The sequence below is a fragment of the Notamacropus eugenii genome, chromosome 3 (assembly GCF_028372415.1).
Source record: "Notamacropus eugenii isolate mMacEug1 chromosome 3, mMacEug1.pri_v2, whole genome shotgun sequence".
Classification (NCBI taxonomy): domain Eukaryota; kingdom Metazoa; phylum Chordata; class Mammalia; order Diprotodontia; family Macropodidae; genus Notamacropus; species Notamacropus eugenii.
In genome coordinates this window covers 385,074,197-385,093,391 of record NC_092874.1, presented here as the reverse complement: position 1 = coordinate 385,093,391, position 19,195 = coordinate 385,074,197, and the positions used below count along the sequence as shown (strand labels likewise).

General features: G+C 40.1%; 1 protein-coding gene across 3 annotated transcripts in view; it reads right to left on the bottom strand.

Moving 5' to 3' along the window:
• Positions 1-19,195, bottom strand: part of CARD11 (caspase recruitment domain family member 11) — a 131,597-nt gene that overhangs the window by 63,587 nt on the left and 48,815 nt on the right. The gene's annotated exons all lie outside the window — the stretch shown is intronic.

Below are 19,195 nucleotides of genomic sequence, written 5' to 3'. Positions count from 1 at the left end.
TTCTCCCTTTTGTGCAGAGGTGAGGGATTATGGGTATAGAACACTAAATGTCAGACTTACTGGTTAATTTTGGTGAACTTAACCCCCTCTTTTTTATTTTTTATTATAAGGGATGGTCACCGAGGAGGAGGAGAAGAGAAAGAAAAAAACAAAAACCCTAACTGATTTCATCGTAGCTGTATTTCAATGAAGACCTGGAAAACTTACAACCATTTTAGGCTTTTAAGACTTCCTATAATTTACAACTACTCTTTTATTTTATTATTTTATTAAGCTTCTGGGTTTTTTCCTATAGCTACTAATGGTAAAAAAAAAAATCTCTCAGAAACCTTGAAAAGAAAGACTATGTTTTCATTTCAGTGACTACAAGTAGGGGAAGAAGTAGAAATTTGTGCACCATTCTGCAGAGAATGAAAGAAAAAAAGCAGATGGGGCAATGGAAAGAAAGCTGGATTTAGAGTCAGAAAACCCAGATTTTAATCCCAATTTTGCTACCTACTCCCTGCACCATATCAGATGAATCTCTTAATCTATAGATGAAAGAAACTAGTACTCATGGCAGAAAAAAATGGCCTTGGGGAAAGAGTCCTTAACACCTAGTATAAGAGAAGATCCTCTTTGATACCAAGAGGCTACACAGCTGGTAGAATGCAGAAACTGGGCTGAGGAGTATCTTTCTGGTGCTATTTTAACCAATTACTCTTGTTTACTAGATGCTCAGTTCTTTCTACCTGTGGAAAGGGAGTAGGTGTTATTGGCATACTCTAAATTTTGGCACCTGGGGCAAAACCCTATTTGCCCCACCTTAGTTATGGTTTTGAATTAACGGGGCCCCAGTTTCCTCATCTGTAAAATGTAGGAGTTGAATTAAGTGACATCTAGTATTGTGCAGATAGCCAAAACTCTGGGCTCCTGAGAGGGAAGAGAGAAGGCAAGAAAGATAGTAAAAACCAAGAAGACCAAGGCTGAGAAGTGTCTGGGTAATTGAACACGAGAAGGGGACCCAAGCACTGCTGTTTTAGGAGTTAGTAAGACAGAGACATTTTAAAAACAAAATAAAAAATTGTACATGACACCAAACTCTGAACTGACCTCTCAGTCTCAGGAACAGAGAGGCTACTTTCTAGTCAGAGCCAAGCAGGCAATGCTGAACTAGCCCATCTTGGAGAAGAGCAGCCCCCTGAATCTCAAAGAGCTGCCACTGAATAAAATCTTTGGAACAGAAAGGGGGGTTGGCTGCCAGTTAGATAAATGTGTGTTTGATTAATTGATTTGCCTGTGTAATTGGAGTGAGCTGCTTGATATGGAGAGTTTAATTATTCTGAAGAAATCTCCACCTAATTGAAAGAACTTGTTGCAAAAAGGGGAGAAAAAGATGATTTGAAAGATGAAATATACCCCATCAGAGAGAGCCTCAGGAGGTAATGGGACACACCTACCCTCCAGGCTTCCAGAGAATATCTGCTTTGAAGCTGCCGCTTAGTGCAGGGGCCAGGAGGGCAGCATTGGCCTTAAAGAGAGCCATTCTCTTAAAAAAAGTGGCCCAGTGACCCAGAGCCCGATTCCTTAAAGAGGAACATTTATCACAGCAGTTTGAAAGTGGCCCTTTGCAAAGCTGACCAGGAAAAACAATTTGGTCTAATGGTGAGAGAACTGGTCTGGGAAATAAGAGATTTTAGATTCTGCCCTGGTGTGTAGGCCTTGGTGGAAAGAGCTCTGAATCAGGAATTAGGACTTCGGGGCTGGACCTTGATTGTACCACTTTTGCTAACTGCATGGCCCTAGGCATATCATCTAAACTTTCTGAACCTTAATTTCCGTATTTGTAAAGCCAGGATGGTAACACTAGCACCAAGTTTATCACAAGGTTGCTGTGAGGATCAAATGAGATGACGTAGGTGAATTTTATATATACATTATCTATCTATCTATCTATCTATCTATCTATCTATCTATCTATCTATCTATCTATATACAGCATGTATTATGTACATGTACACGTATGTATGTATATATGTGTATATATATATAGATATAGATATATTTCAATTCAAGGATCGTTGATTAAGCTCTGGCTATATACTTAGATCAGCTCTAAGAAGTATGAATTTGTATAGGATTGGATGTTAGGTAGCTCAGTGGACAGAATGCTGGACCTGCTGTCAGAAAGTCCTGAGTTCAAATTTGGCCTTGGACACTTATTGGCTGTGTGACCCTGGGCAAGTCACTTAACCTCTGTTTACCTTAACCTATTAGAGAAGGAAATGGCAAACCACTCTAGTATTTTTTCCAAGAAAACCCCATGGCTTATGATCCATGGGGTTATGAAGAGGTGGACACGGCTAACCAACAGCAATAATATACTGGGCACTGTGATAAGCATCAGATATATCAAGACAGAAAAGGAAACAGTGCATTTCTGCAAGTAAAAGCTTATATTCTACTAGATAAAGCCTGGATCTGTGATTTCATTAACACATGGAATTGTTCAGATAAGAAAAGTTCCTGTAGGTTCACATCTGTAATAATAAAGGTCTGTAACTTGTTCAGGGTCATACAGGCAGTGGGAGGATTTGAACTCAGGTCTTTCTCACTTTGAGGCTGGCTTTCTATGCCATGCTGCCTTCATACAAAAATTTGTTTTGCTTGACTATGCATATTTGTTTCAAAGGTTCTTCTTTTCTTTCCCCTAATAGTGGGGGGAGGTGGGAAGGACAGAAAATAAATGCTTGTTAATTTTTAAGAAATGACTAAATGTAATAGACTAAATGCAAATGATTAGAATGGTTTAATAAGAAAATTGAGATGATCTTGTTTTCCATTCATGAATATTTATGAAGCAGTTTCCAGACTGTTGATGAAATTTCTTTTGAAAATAGCAATCGTCATTCTTGTATTAGGTCACAAATACTATTCAAGCCTTTTAAGAAAGGCTGGTTGGTCCCAGCCCAAAAAATTGGTTAATGATTAGATCCCTCAGGCTTTTTCTTTCATTTCCTACTTTCAAATATATAAGAATCAAAAAATCAATCTAGTAAGTCATCAACACCATGTACATGTACTGGATTAGAGGCATGTATAAAACATGGTCCTTGCTCTCCAGAAACTCATAATGTAGTTTGGGAGATAAGACATCCCACATGGAAAGCTAACAGACTCTACTATTATCTACATGTTACATTATTCACAGCTTCTGGTACATGAGCTGAAGGCCTGTTCCATAACAGAGTTAGACTGTTGGTTATTCTCCCCAATACAGGGCTGACCTCTACCTTTGGCTCCATTTTTCAGTCACTGTCTATCCATTTCCATGGTCCCCCTAGGACCCCTTACAAATTACCCACTTCACCTCTACTCTCCTCTCTGACTTAACATTTCATGTCTCATTACTACCCACCCCTCCTCTTATCTAATATCCTGACCAAACTTCTTGGATACCATCCCAGGCTGTACAGGGACTCCCCATCTACCCTTGCACCTCTCTTCAATCAGTACTCTATCTACAATATTTAATCTGAAACCCACAAAGGCCATTTAATCAGTTCATTCACTCTCCAGTGATTTCAACAAAGGACCAATGGTTTTTGCCAGAAGAAAACTTGTCTATTTTGTCTCTTGCTAAGGAAGCATCAAGAAAAGGTCAAGATTTGAGGCCTACAATCACTGAGCGCCTATAAATCGATCAATCAACAAACATTTATTAAGTGCCTTCTATGCCTTAAGTACTATGCCAGGTGCTAGGGATACCATCATAAAATTGAAACAGTTCCTTCCTTTAAGAAGCTTATATCCTATCTGAAATGTAAGCCTGATGAAACCATGCCACTCCCCTTGTGCCTGAATCATTACTTTACTTGTGTCTCCAAACTTAAATTGACTCAAAGCATTTTTGGAAGAGTATGCATTCTGAAAGAAATTAGTCTTTCTGCCTCTGGCCTTCATTTCTCTAATATTGCTGCAGAGAAGCTGATTTCACTTAAAAAAAACCCAAAACAATTAGGAATGACAGATTGAAATTGTTCTAAATTGTGCACCAATTTATCACATTTGATCTGTATGAACATTCTTTCCATCCCATTCCCAATTCCAGAGCTGAGTAAATTGCAACCTGACATTACTGGTGCCTCCAATCTGCCAAGAGGTAGGATTGTACCAAATACAAAGTGAGGGTGTGAGGTCACCAACTCAGACCATCTTGGACAGCAGTTTCTTGGCTGGAGCAGGCCATAGGGAAATAAGGCTGCCCATAGTGATAATGAGATATTTCTCTCCTGCTGGGCTTTTCTGTGTATGCATGTGCATTTTAAATTTTTAAATGACTGGTTGAGCAGATATTTCTTAGCTCCAGGAGACTATGAAAGTAACAATAATTTCTAGTTAGTTCCTTTTTGAAAGGCATCTGTGCTTCCAAAGAAAAACTCAGCTCCCAACATGTCTTCTCCATTAAAAGAAACTTTACCTCTTTTTGTACTTGACTCACCCAATGGGATTTTTCCCCCTTCTAAAAGTCCCCTTTTCAATATGCCGGTTATTATTTCAGGGAGAATAGGACCTGATTGAACCAAACATCTCTCTTGATTTTTAACTCTTTGTGCTGGCAACTGTTCTGGACTGATGAAGAAGAGCCCTATTCAAACAGCAACCAACAAACATTTATGCAGTTCTCTCTCTGTGCCCAGCACTGATGAATTAAATCTCTTCCATCTCAGAATTACAGATAAACTAGTGGATCTAAGCAGACAAAATGTTTGGGGCTAGATTACTATTTCAGCAGCATCTCCCAAGAGAGTGAAACCTGAAGGCTAGAGGTATTGAAATAAAGTGGAAACCCCACAGTAGACAAATAGAAAAGCTGCCTAGCTATGATTATAGGGAAATAAAATTCAGGAAGAATTATAGAGATCCAGGTAAATTTTTGGTTGTCTGGGAACCGGTGAAGTGCTCAAAAGGGAATAATCTTTGTCAAGACAATGGACCTACCAAACAATCCAAAATGTCCACATTATGAAGGACAATCTACTCCCAAAGCCTGAAGAGACAGTCCAGGAAACCTGAGATACTTCTAATTGAAAAGGAGTGTGAATATTTGCCTTTTTTTCGAAAAATATCACAGTAGCCATCAAGAACACCATTCAATTTCTCCCTCTCTACTAGTTTCTTCCCTGCTGCCTACAAACAGGAATTTGACACTGATGACTCCTTTGTCTTGAATACTCTTTTCTCAGTAGTGTGTATGACCCTGTGGTTTTCTGGTTTTCTATTTGTCTGACCACTTCTCAATTTTCTTTGCTGGATCTTCATTCAGTAATACCCACTAACCATCAGTTTCCTTAAGTGATTGTCTTGGACCCTCTTCTTTTCTTCCTGTAAATAATCTTATTAGCTCCCACAGATTTAACTTATCATTTCTATGCAAATGATTTCCTGATCTATATATATAGCCCTAATCTCTCCGATGTACTAGTCTTGCACCACCAACTGCATGTTGGATATTTATCACTGGATATCAATCGTTGGAGATACAGGCATCTTAAACTCAACACATCTGGAAAAAACCTCATCATCTTTTCCCTAAACCTTTCTCTCTTTCAAACTTTCCTATTATTGCCCAAAACACCACCATCCTTCTAGACACCCAAGCTTAAAACCTTGTCATCATTCCATTCTCCTCACTTGCATTGACCCCACACATCCAGTCTATTGCATCTCTCATAAGTGTCTTCTTCTCTCCACTCTCAAAGTCTCCACTCTGATAGACTGCTGCTGGTAATTGCAGTTTTAATCATGTCTGACCCTTTTGTGACTCCATTTGGGGTTTTCTGGGCAAGGATACTGGAGTAGTTTGCCATTTCCTTTTCTAGTAGATCCATTTTGTCAGGAAATCAGAGGTTAAGTGACTTGCCCAGGGTCTCACAGTGGGATCCTCAGGTGACAGTATCCAGTCCGGAAGGATATGATCTTCAGCAAGTATTTATTAAGTAAACATTTTATTAAACACTGTGTTAAGCGCTGAGTATACCAAGGAAAGCAAGAATGCTCAAAGAACTCCCATTATAATAGAGAAAATAACATGCAAATAGCTGTGGACATTAAAGACAGATATAGTATGAATGGAAAGTAATATCAGCAGTAAGGAGGACCAGAAAAGGCCCCCTGAAGAATGTGGAGCTTGAATCGAGTCTTGAAGGAAGGTAGGAATGGAAGACGTGAAGGAGAGCATTTTAAGTATGGGGACAGCCAATACAAATGCCCAGAATTGGGAGGTAGAGTATTATGTGTACAGAATAGTAAGAAGACCAACGTAGCTGGATTGTGGTGTGTGCAAAGGGAGTAAGGTGAAAGAAGACTGACAAGGTAGGAAGGGACAAGGTTGAGAGGCATTTAAAAGCCAAAGAACATGTTATATTTAATCCTAGAGGTAATTGGGAGCCCTTGGAGTTTGTGTGTGTGTGTGTGTGTGTGTGTGTGTGTGTGTGTGCACGCGCGTGTGAGTGACACAGTCAGACTTGCAATTTAGAAAGATCACTTTGGCATCTGAGTAGAGGGTGGACTGGAGGGGAGACACTTGCAGTGGAAGACTAAGTGAGATTACAAAGGTCTATATCAGGATGTAGAAGAAGTCAGTGGCTACTGGGCCTGGTGTCGGGAAGACCTGAGTTCAAATTCAGCCTTAGACACTTACTAATATGACCCTGGGTAAATCGCTTCACCCTATTTGCTTCAGTTTCCTCATCTGTAAAATGAACTGGAAAAGGCAATGGCAAGCCATTCCAGTATCTCTGCCAAGAAAACTCAGATGGGGTCATACAGAGTTGGATATGGTAAAAGCCTTCCTACTGCTAGCTAGCTAGCACTTATATAGCTCTTTAAGCTCTGCAAAGGGCTTGACAAATTTTATTTCGTTTGATCCTCACAACAAACCTGCAGAGTAGATGCTATCAATTATCCTCATTTTACAGTAGAGTACAATGAGGCGGACAGAAGTTGAGCGACTTGCCAGGACTACACTGCAAGTGTCTGACGCCACATCTGAATTCAAGTCTTCCCTATCTGAGTTCTAGCCTAGTGCTCGATCCACTGCGTTACTCAGCGGCAGATCAGCGATGGGCCCAAATGATTCAGCGGCAATATTCTTTTGGCAGGAAGGCCTTCTAGAACTCCTGGCTTCCTTCTTAGCACAGTTCAAATTTGACCTCTTACCGGAAACCTATCTGGGTCTCCTCAACTGTTAAGTGCTCTTCCCTCCCCATAAATGACTTTGTATTAACTCTGATTTGGGTGTGGTTTTCCCTCAGTGGAATGTTAGCTTCTTGAAATCTAGGACTATTCTATTAAAAAAAAAGATTTAGAGAATTATAGTTCTAGATCTGAATGGGACTCAGAGGCCACCTAGGCCAATCTACTCACTTTACTGATGAGAAAAGTTGAAGTGGTATGCCCAACGTCACACTATTCCCTCTATAGTAAGTGGCAGAGCTAGGGCATGAACTCAAGTCCCCTGACCCCTGAGCCACTGAGTCATGCCTCTGTTTTCATTTCAATGTAGTTTACTGAATTGAGAGCTAGCTTCTGAATCAAGAAACCTTGGGTTTAAAATCCAGCTCTTGGACACGTACTCAAAGTGTGACCTTGGGCAAGTGACTCATCCTTTCACTGCCCCAGGCATGTGGGATTTTCTCACTGGTTCCCTATAATGAGAAACCCCAGGAGGGGGATTAAAAGAAACAGGTTTAGTACAGTGCCTAAGGAGAAGGGGATGTTCTAAAAATGCTTGTTGGATTGCATTGAAAGTGGAAGTAACCCAAACATCATCAGTGAAGAAGAAGAGAAAAGGGGTATCAGTGAAGAGGGAGAGGAGTCAGGACCCCAAGACAACAGCTAAAGAGAACCTGGGGAAAGGGCAGGACTGGAGAAAATAGAGGTAGGTCCATTAAAAAAAAAAAAAGAACAAGAGAGGCAGCTGAAAAGACAGTGAGGGAAAAGATGTAAAACAAGTTCAGAGAGAGAGAGAGAAAAGGAAGAAAAAAAAGGAAGTGATAAGTGACTTGGGAACAGAAGGAAATTGAAAAAGGAGAGAGGAAGGGATTCAGGGACCCTGAGTTACAGCCCATCTCTGCCCATATATTACAGGTGCGCATTAGTTGAGAGAATTCAAATTAGAGTAAGAGCACCATAATTTACCAGGGGAATTTAGCATAGTTCACCCAGGTCACTATCACCACCGCAAATGAAGTTATCTCCTTGGCCCAGAGCTCCTTTCCTCAGCACTGCAGGAATCCTTTGAGCTCTCAGAAACCCAGGCACACACAGACCAAATACCAAAATCTCCTTTAGCATTCATAAAATGCACTGAAAATATACTTAGAATCGATGTGACGATCAATTTAAAATGTACTGCTACTGGTGGGGCCAGCCAGGGTTTTATATATATGCAGGAACACTTTGAGGAGGCTGCTTGGGCATTTGAAAGTAAATCTGTCATATATTTCAATCAACTAGAAGGTTAATATCTGGGGGAAATGCAGTTTCCTAGTTTCCTTATGTTGGGACTGAGAATGAGGTTTCCTGTCTCCTATCTCTATCTCCTAAGCTCAGGAGATGGGAGGGAGAGGAAAGAGAAGGAAAATAGTAGAAATTCTCTCAGATGTTGGGAGAAATCAAGGGGTCCTGGTAGCAGTAGAGCTTGAACCGGTCTTTCTTAAAGGTGGGGAACCCTAGGAGCATAATGATAGAGTCATAAGTCCTGGGTGAGAATCTGAACTCTGCCACTTATTCCCACCTGTGTGATCCTGGTCAATAAGTGAATTAAAAAAAATATATATATATTAAGCACTTACTATGTGCCAGACTCTGTACTAAGTGCTAGGGCAACAAATACAAAAGCAAGAAAGTCATCTCTCTGGGTCTCAGTTTCCTTATCTGTAAAACTAGGGGGTTGGACTAGAAGACCTCTAAGGTCCATTCCAGTTTCCCATCTATTATTTCAGGGCTGGTGAGTGGGGGTTGCTTGGGTGAGGTCATCAATTCTGAAACTAATGTCTTATTCAAATCTCCAACTTCCCCATTTTCTGCTAAAGGGTTGAAAGTAATACCACACATTTTCTTGCATAATAGTTCAATGGACAGGTGCAGCCAGAGTGATGAGATGATTTCTAGGGTGGTAAGCTCAAACTGAGACTACTTAATTGTTGACTGTTTTATCTGGTGATCTTCTAGTTGGTCAAGGTCACTGCTTCTTAGGATCAGAGTCAATGGTGAAGATATTGAGGTCAGTAAACGTTACAAGTTTGAGGTCAACCCCCACATAATTTCTGCATAAAAAGGAAAAATGGAAGTTTCTAGTTCTTACTTCCATTCAAAAGAAAGAGAGACAGAGAGAGGGAGAGAGAGAAATAGAGAGAGAGAGACAGAGAGAAGAAAAAGAGAGAGGAGAGAGGAGAAAGAAAGAGACAAGAGAGTAGAAAAAGAGAGAAAAAGAGAAAAGAGAGAGACAGAAGGAAAAGAAAGAGAGTGAGAAAGTAAGAGTGAGACAGAGAGAGAAAGAGAGAAGAGGTTTTTAGGCTAGAGTCTTCTCCATATCTCAACAACCAAATGCACAATATGTAAACTCATTCTCAAGCAATCCAATTAATTCATCAATAAGCATTTATTAAGTGTAATATGGGTCAGGATAGTGCTAGAGGAAAATATGAGAGTTCTTGCTCTCAAGAACTTTAATTCTTTGGGGGATTCAGCCTCACTGCTCACCCAAAAGGATACCTCCCTCTTTATCAACCATACATTCATTTGTTTTTTATAGGTCAATTTCTTGGTCAGACAATGAATGAGGTTGTTATATCTTTGTATTCTTCTTTGTATTCTCAACAGAATATAGAACTGGACTTGAATATCATAGGTACTCAATTTATGTTGTTTTACCTGTGTAAATCTTGTATCCTTTTGGTAGAAGGTAAGCTGCTTGAGGGCAAGTACTAGAATTCATTTTCCCTTTGTATTCTCAGCACCTATTCAGCCCTTTGCATACAATAAGGGCTTAATAAATGCACATTGAATAAAAATGTATGGATTGACTTCCAATAGATGTCATTAGATGTCTGTTTACATGAAGGCATATGTAAGAAATTCCTCTTAACATGCCTCCTACTTCTACCTGCCTGGATAGGACCTTGGTGTTTAGGTATGGTACTGTATTCCACTATTACATTAATTATGTACCCTTCACTGGCTTCAGGACAATAGCATCCAGTTTACCTTGGTTGTGCTTGAGGTTTATATCTAAGCTTCCATCTGACTTTTGCTATCAATCAGTCATAGATTAGAAGTATGCAATAGTGCTTTTCAAACCTTCTCTTCCATGCAATGCCAAAAGGGATTCATGGGAAAATGTTAATGCTACTGAGCTGTTCCTATCTCCCAACTATGCCTGGGAAATGTCATTGTGGTAACTCCAACATTCATGCTGATGACACTTTGAGCCTCCCAATTTATCAACTGCCCCCATTCCCAAGGCATCTACTTCCACTCTCTTAGCTACCCAAAAAAGTGGTCAATTTTAGACTTCACCATCACTTGAAACTATCTCACTTCTGAAAGTCCCTTGTTGAATCATGATCTTCTACCCTTCCCATTGCACTATTCCTGTCAATTCACCTGTCACCATCTTTTGCCCTTGTCACATGACCAGGGCATTGTTCCACTTATCATGCATTTTCTTGATGATATCTTATTCTTGTTCTTCAAAATTCTTCATAGGTTATATGTTATAGTCTGCTCCCTCCTGCCATCTGCCCCTCCATCACTTTCTGTGTAGTCATCATTTCAAATATCTTGGATACTGTTGTATTTTGCATGCTACTGACATGCTGGTAGGATGATGGACCATTGTTTCTTGAAGAAGGTTGGGGTCATTAGAGGAACTTTGAAATTTTCTGAAGGCAAGACAACCTACTCTTCTTCCATAAAATTCAATTCAATGTGCCCAATTCAATAGTCATCTGATATACAAAATGATAGATAAGTTCCATAGGTTTTCCATCTAAAGGAAGGTCATAATCTGTGAAACGGACATTTTTCATCCACTTTCATTCATCCTCTTTGGATCTCAGGACTTCTATATCAGCAGTCAAATTGAAGTATATAGATCATTTAAAATCCATTTTATTTGCAGTCCCTTCTTCCCCCTTTCTATCATGCTGCCACTGTTACTGCAGAACTAGAAAGCTACAGAGGAACAAGGGTAGATTTAAAATTTTCTTCATTACTTGTGTTGCTGTGGCCAAAGATGTTATCACCAAGTAGCCAGACTACTGATCAGGAGCCTCTCCTTACTTAGTTGGTCTAGTCCTCAGAAATTGGACTCAGTCTATTGCCAGGTCTTTGCATGATGATAGAACCTACAAGAGCTTACATTCCATTGGCAAAGCTTTCAAGAGCCCAAGGTCACCTCCATGCCATGAAAAATACAATACACACCACACAGATTAGCTTGGAATAGCTCCTGGACTGGTGATTTCATTGGAACAGAGAATTCCCAGGAGACATATTTCCCTCTACCAATGCAGGTTGGCATCTTTTCTGCAACTTACAGGTTTTAGAGAGTTTCCTAGAGCACGGAGCAATTAAGTGAAGTAGGATTCTGTGAAGGATGTTTTGATCTATCAATATCAATATTCTATCAATATATTTCATGTCTCAAAATACTCTGGGGTCAAATTAGGGAAATGTTGATCTAGACCTAGAATATACTTGTTAGTGCCAGCTGAAGCCAATGCATTTACTCACTGATTCATTAATTCAAGAAGCATTTAAGCACCTACTATGTGCCAGGGACTGGATAGGACAAAAGTGAAATGGTTCCCATCTTCAAGGAACATCTATTCAAGAAGAAACAACGTGTACGTGGATAAGTAAATGCAATACACACCTCACTGCCTCTATACAAAGTAGATACGCAGTAACTCAGTGAGAAGAACGCTGTAATAACTATAGGGACCAGGAAAGTTCTGGGGTAGGAGTTAGCATCTGAACTGTCTTGAATGAACCTATGGGAGTCTAAGAGGGGGAGGTCAGAAGAAATAGAGTAAAGCTTATATGAATGCACAAAGAGGGGAGCACAGTGGATAAAACACTGGATCCTGAGTCAGGAAGACCTGAGTTCAAGTCTGAGGCACTTTAATGACTGTGTAACCTTGGGTAAGTCAATTAATTTCTATTTGCTTCAGTTTCTTCATCTGTAAAATGGGGATAATAATAGCGCCTATTTCCCAAGGTTGTTTTAAGGATCAAATGAGAAAATAATTATAAAGCACTTAGCACAGTACTCGCCATACAGAGTAAACATTATACAAATGTTAGTCATTATTATTTTATGTATAGGGGTCAGCATGTAGGACAGTTTGACTGGAACATGAGTATATGAAGGAGACAAATGTGCAATACACTTGGAAAAGCAGACAGGAGCCATACTGCAAAGGGCTTTAAATGACAAATGGAAGAGTCTGGCTTGGCCACTGGCGCTTTCTGAACCAGAAGCTATGTGGTAGGACCATGTTTTAGGATTATCAATGAGACCATACTGTTCTCAAGGCAGTTTTAAAAAGCAGACAGCTTCCAGGAAGCCTTGGATAGGCAAACATATAATAGCTATCTATAGTTTTAAGGTTTACAAGGGGCTGTAGAAATATTATCTTATTTTAGCCTCACAAACAACCCTGAGAAGCAGGGGCTATTATTTTATTGATGAGAAAACTGAAGCAGGTAGAAGCTGTGTTGAATCTGAACCTAACTTCAAGACAATGAGTGGAAAGATTCATCTTCCTGAGTTCAAATCTGGCATCAGACACTTACTACCCATGTGAGTCTGGACAAGTCACTTAACTCTGTTGGCCTCAGTTTCCTCAGTTATAATGTGGGCTGGAGAAAGAAATGGCAAACATCTCAGCTCCCTTGTTACTTCTCTTTCATATTTCCTTCTTCATTTCCCTTGTGAGCAAACGTCATGGGTGTACCATTAGTCTGATGTGATACCCGACTCTGCCCCTGAATCTATAGTATGGATCTGGCTAGGCTACCACAATACTTTGCTCATTTAGAATCTTCAAAGATACAGAGAAGCTTCTAATACTCCCCAAATCCTAATTTATCCCACATTGGTCTACTGGGCATTGGAACCCTCTATTGACATTTCTTTTAAAAAGTTATCCTAGGTCAACCATCCCTTCATTTCCCACCAGGATGTTCTTCTTTGGACTGGACTCTGTCATGATCATGTCTGCAGGGACCTTATTATCTGGAAACCCATTATCCAAGACACTGCAATGATCTTAGTACTCACATTTCATCAGTGGTCTCTGACTGGAGAGCTGGAGGTTGGAGCAAAGAACTCCCCAAAGCCTCTATTTCAAGGGGGCTCACAGACCATCCATCTCCTCATTTCCTAGCTGGCTGTGCTCCTTTGGACTGGACTCCATCAGCATCATGATCTAGCCCCTTACTCCCTTTGTGCATCATCTTCCTACATTAGATTGTAAGGTCCTTGAGGGCAGGGACAATTTTTCTTTTATTGCATTGATATCTTTAGTGCTTACCACAGTGCCTGGAACACAGTAGGCATTTAATAAATGTTTACTGACTGACTGAATGGCTGACTCTTGAATAGCATCACTATGATAGTTGATGTTCCCAACTGGACTCCAAAGCGCTACAAAATCTTCAGAGGTTTTTAGAATTATCAAAGAAAAATCATTACCTTCCTATGATTCTAGTGTTACTACAATTATTTTTTTGATCCTAATGCACTGAAAATCAGTAATTCTGTAGTCATTAGAGCACTGAGTTAGCCATAATAGTGTATTCTCCCTTTACAAGTCAATAAGCATTTATTAAGCACTTACTGAATGTGTTACACTATACCAAGCACTAGGGATGCAGATAAAGGCAAAAATCAGTCTCTGCTCTGAAGGGGTCACAATTTAATGCAGAAAATAATATACACACAATGATGTACACGTAAGATATATACAGGATAAATAAAATTACACAGGATAATGACAATTTGCTGCAACTTCCACAGCTGGTGACCTTCCAAACAGATGTTCTTGTAAAGATGAAACAGAACATTTGTCGTTTGCACTGTGGGATGCCTGGTACATTAGTGTGGCCACTCAGTCAAATGATCACAGTGATTGGCTGAAGGAATTGAGGACATTAAGTTTGTAAAGGAGAATAGCTATCTGATGAAATAGGGATTAGACTTTTTCTGCTTCAGTCTAGGAGCCGGAAATTGGAACAGGGGGCGGAAACTTCAAAGAGGCAAATTTGTTCTTGAGATAAAGAAAAGGTGCCTATTGAGAAGGGCAGCTAGGTAGTGCAGTGAAATCAGAAAGGCTCATTTTCTTGAGTTCAAATCTGGCCTCGTAGTAACTGTGTGACCCTGAACAAGTCACTTAACCCTGTTTGCCTCAGTTTCCTCATCTGTAAAATGGGCTGGAGAAGGAAATGGCAAACCACTCCAGTATCTCTGCCAAGACAACCCCAGCTGGGGTCACAAAGAGTCAGACTCAAGTGAAGTAACTGAACAACAACAAACCAATTGAGAAGAGGCAATGAGGTGTTAGGGAAAGAATGTTCAACATGGGTAGAGCCAGGAAGCTATGGGTTCAAATTCAGCATCAGATTTATTTGCCACATCATCACAGGGAAGTCACAGGATAATTAACTTAAGGCTACAAGGAATCTTAGAGCTCAACTTCATTTTACAGAAGAGAAAAACGAGACCCACGAAAGTGAAGAGACTTGTCCAAGGTCGCTTTGGTAATGACAGAGCTCAGGTCCTCTAGCGCTTTATCCATGGACTTAACTTCTGAGCCTCATTTTCCTCACGTGTAAAATGAAACAATAAAAGCACCTCCCTCATCAAGTTGTCCTGATAATCAAATAAGATAGTGTATTTTAAAAGTGTTTTGTAAACCTTAAAGAGCTATATAAATGGGAGTTATTAATTACTGATGAACATGAGAATGTTCCAAGAGTAGAGTGAATTGCTAGAGGAGGCAGTGGGTTTCCCCTCACTGGAGATATTCATGCAGAAGCCGGATGATTACTCATTAGTATGCCATAGTAAGGACTCCTGTTTAGATATGGGTGAGACAAGAGGTCTCTTCCAGCTCTGAGATACTGTGATTCTGTAATGCTAACAATCCCCCCCCCCAACACCCCCACCACACTGACAGCAAGGGAGGAAGCATCTCAGCAGATTCTGCTGTCGTACAGAAAGGGAGAGGAAAATCTTCCTCTATAAAATTATAATCATTGTGTGGACATTGTTGGCTAACCAATCCAGAATTCATCCAGAACACAGTGGTGCTTACTAAGAGAAAAGAAATGATCAAAACTGTGACCCTGGCAAATTGCTGGACAAAGTAGCAAAGACAGAGGAATGGGGAAAATTTTTGTTTCTCATCTTATCGTGTCCCATCATTTAGAAAACTCATGGGCATTTTGCAAATAGGAATGAAGCCAGTGCTTCACTATTCAAGGACTGATTATCCCATGTGTTAATTATCTAACCAGTCCCTCTTCTTCCCCTCTCCCCCCACTTTTTTCCCTTCTCACTATGAGCTTTGGATTCTTAGATGAGTATACTTAGCGGTAGTCCTGGTTGTGTGGTAACAGCACAAATAGGGAGTCGGGCTTAAATTTTGTTTCTGTTATTTATTAACTTACTTGTCCTTAGGCAATTCACTTATCCTATCTAAGCCTCAGTTTCCTCCTCTGTTAAATGAACTGTTTGGAATAGATGATCTCTATAGGTCCTCCCAGCTCTAAATTTGTGATCTTGCAAAATCCTTCTATCTATAAGGTGTTAATAATCGTTGTTCACTCTTTGTGGCCCCATTTGGGAGTTTCTTGCAAGAGATCCTAGAGAGATTTGCCATTTCCTTCTCCAGCTCATTTTGCAGATGAGGAAACTGAGGGAAACAGGGTGAAGTGACTTACCCAGGATCACACAACTAGTAAGTTTCTGAGGCTGGATTTGAACTCAAGAAGATGAGTCCCCCTGACTCCAGACTTGGTATTCTCCCATTGTGCCACCTACTTTCTCTAGTTAGTAGTCATCATTATTACATTATTGCCATAGTCATCTTTGTCTTGTTTTCATTTTTTTAGTTTTTCTTTTTTTTCAGTGGAGTTGTCTGCAACAAATGACTATCCTTCTACTATTCTCTTAGGTGGAGATAACAACTGCTCATTGTTGTTGAGTCAAAGTACTAGGACATGATCTCATCCTCCATCAGCATCATAGGCACAGCTCTGGTAGCAGACAGGACAAGGATGTTTATCCTTCATCCTGCCCCCACGCAATTTTGCTATTATGTGTCTGGTACACAGTAAGCACTTAAAATGCTAGTTTCCTTGTTGAGTGCTCTTCTTGCTCAGTTTGTAAATTTTGAGAAATTTTCCTCCCATGCAGCTAAGAGAGAATAAATATTCGGTATGGTGAAATCTATTGAAAACCCTGTTCTTGAGTTTTGGGATATCATCATCATCACCAGCATTGCCATCACCACCACTACCATCATCACCATCCCTGCCATCACCACCACTATCATCATCACCATCACGGCCCTCACCACCATTATCATCATCACCCCCACCACCACCTACACCATCATTCCCATCAAGAAGCATACAATAGGGAAGAGGACAAGTGAAATTCAAACATTTTTGTTCTCTCCAGTTCTCCTAAGCTATGGTGAGGGCCTAAGTTAGTTAGCAAACATTGTTTGAGTAAGTACTATTTTTTGGAACGTGGATTAAATTAAAATTCTGACCCTCCAAGCAAAAGAAATTCAGAAAGGACCTTCAGAACTTCTTATTAAATACAAAATAAACAGTTCTCCCCTGGAAAGGGCTCCCCCCACCTTCCATGGCCACTGCAACACACATTTCAATCATCTATGTTATTCCTGTCCCCCATTAGCACAGATAATCTAGAGTTGGCTATACTTAATTCTTATAACACCCCAAGGAGTCAAGTTGGACTGAGGCTTTGGAAAGCCTGGCATGTACACATTTCTTCTATTCACCCCCTCACTAGCATCATCTTCCATCCTTTCTGATCAAAGACATATTTCCCAGCTGAGTGGGAGAAAAGTAGAACATAGAACAGAGTTCTCGGGAAGGAGAAGATTTCTACTCCTCTGTTGCATCCTCTTCTATACTACAATCCCAACTTGGTCCCCCATCAGGCCTCAACCTTCAGTAGTCCCTTATGATGGAGAATTAGGAATATTGTACTTCCCAAAAGGCATGTCTAACTGCTTTTCAGAGGTTTGACCATGACTTCAAGATTGGTGAACTCAACATTCAATACTTACTAAACACCTACCATGTGCAAAAATGCATAGGCATGGCACAGTGGATTAAATGCTAGGCTTGGAGTTCAGCCCTGCTTCTGGCCCTAGTTTATGTGACCCTGGACCAGTCACTTAACCTTTGTATACCTCAACCAACTACTTACAACTTATGTGCTAAGCAAAACATTGCCTTTTATGCTTAATACCTGTGTGACCTTGGGCAAATGACTCAACTATCCTGGATCAGAGTTTCTTCATCTGTTCAATGAGGGAGTTGGAGTAGAGAGTCCTCCCAGCTTTCTACCCATGCTCCTATGATATCTTCCAGCTTTAGAGTTATGATCTTATAATTCTTTCATCACAGAGGAGATGTAATCTGTGTTGATGGAGGAAGTACCCACAATGAGGATTCCCCACAGTGCTGAAATCACAGATTATTTATCTAGGTACAAAGAGAACACTGTACTAAGTAAGTACTAGGGATGCACATAAAAAATGATATCGTCCTTGATCTCACAGTCGAATGGAGTCAAAAAGCTCCATGTCAGAAATAGGATCTGATCTTAGACTTTGCATAGCCTTTGGTCAATGGGCCATCCTGAAGGTTTTCATACACCAATCACCAAAAATAAAAAGAACAACAAGAGATCCAGGAGGAAAAGAAGGAGGGATGAGGAACTAGGGATAGCTGGGTGTGTGACAAAGAGGAGGAACAATCATTCCATTTTGTTTAGGACACACAAGTGTATAGTCAGGTGCAAGTAACAAGGGCAAAGGAGTGGGGCATGAAGAAAAGAAAAATGCTGGGTACAAGGAGACAGGGGTGCAAAGTAGGAAACCAACAGCATGCAAGTGGGAAGAACAGTCTAGCTACAATTGATCTGCCCTGGGACTGAACGTGATTGCTTTAGTATCTCCTCCCACGATTTACTCTTCACTCCTTTCCCCAAAGAGCTACACTGAACATAAGCCCTGGGCACACACATTTGAATAATTCACCTGTTTTAAAGGGATCTAAGAAGCTGAGGACTTAACACTTCACAAATATTTTGACTCACACTTTCCACACTTCGGTGCAAGATCAGGAAGGCCATGGAGAGAATGTAACAATGCATATCAAAACCTATGAACCTTCCAGTAAAAAAAAAAGTTATCTCTATCACCTCCCTTTTAAATTATATATTGGAAAAAAATCTTTTAAATGAATGTGTGGGTGATGGAACACTGTTAAGTTCAAGACTATGCAGCCCTCTTCTATAAGCTGGGAAGGCGAATTCTAAATTGCATTTAAATGAAGAAGGCAGTTAGGTGGCAGATGGATAGGGTGCTGGCCTGGAGTCAGAAAGACTCCATCTTCCTGAGTTCAAATCTGGGCTCAGACATTTACTGGCTATGTGACCCTGTGCAAGTCACTTCACCTGTTTGCTCAGTTTCTTCATTTATAAAATGAACTGGAGAAGGAAATGGCAAACCATTCCAATATCTCTGCCAAGAAAACCCCAAAGGGGAAACAACTTAACCATAAGAAAGAACTCAAAACAATATGTACACACACTGAAGGCAAGTGAATAAAGATGAATGAATGAGCATTAAGGAAGACTGGAAGAGAACTTAGAGTGAGGGGAAGAATATTTAATTTTCATCAGGCTTATTTTATGTATAAACTGTTTACATTCATAAAGTATAACATATACTAAGATAAATTTTGGAGGGATTAAGAATTTGTTTTTTACCCTTTTCTTTAACATTTAAGCTACAATAAGGGAAAAAAGTTTCAGATTCACTTTACAATGAATCTATTTAAATTCTGTGTTAGAAATAGGCAGTACCCCCAAGAA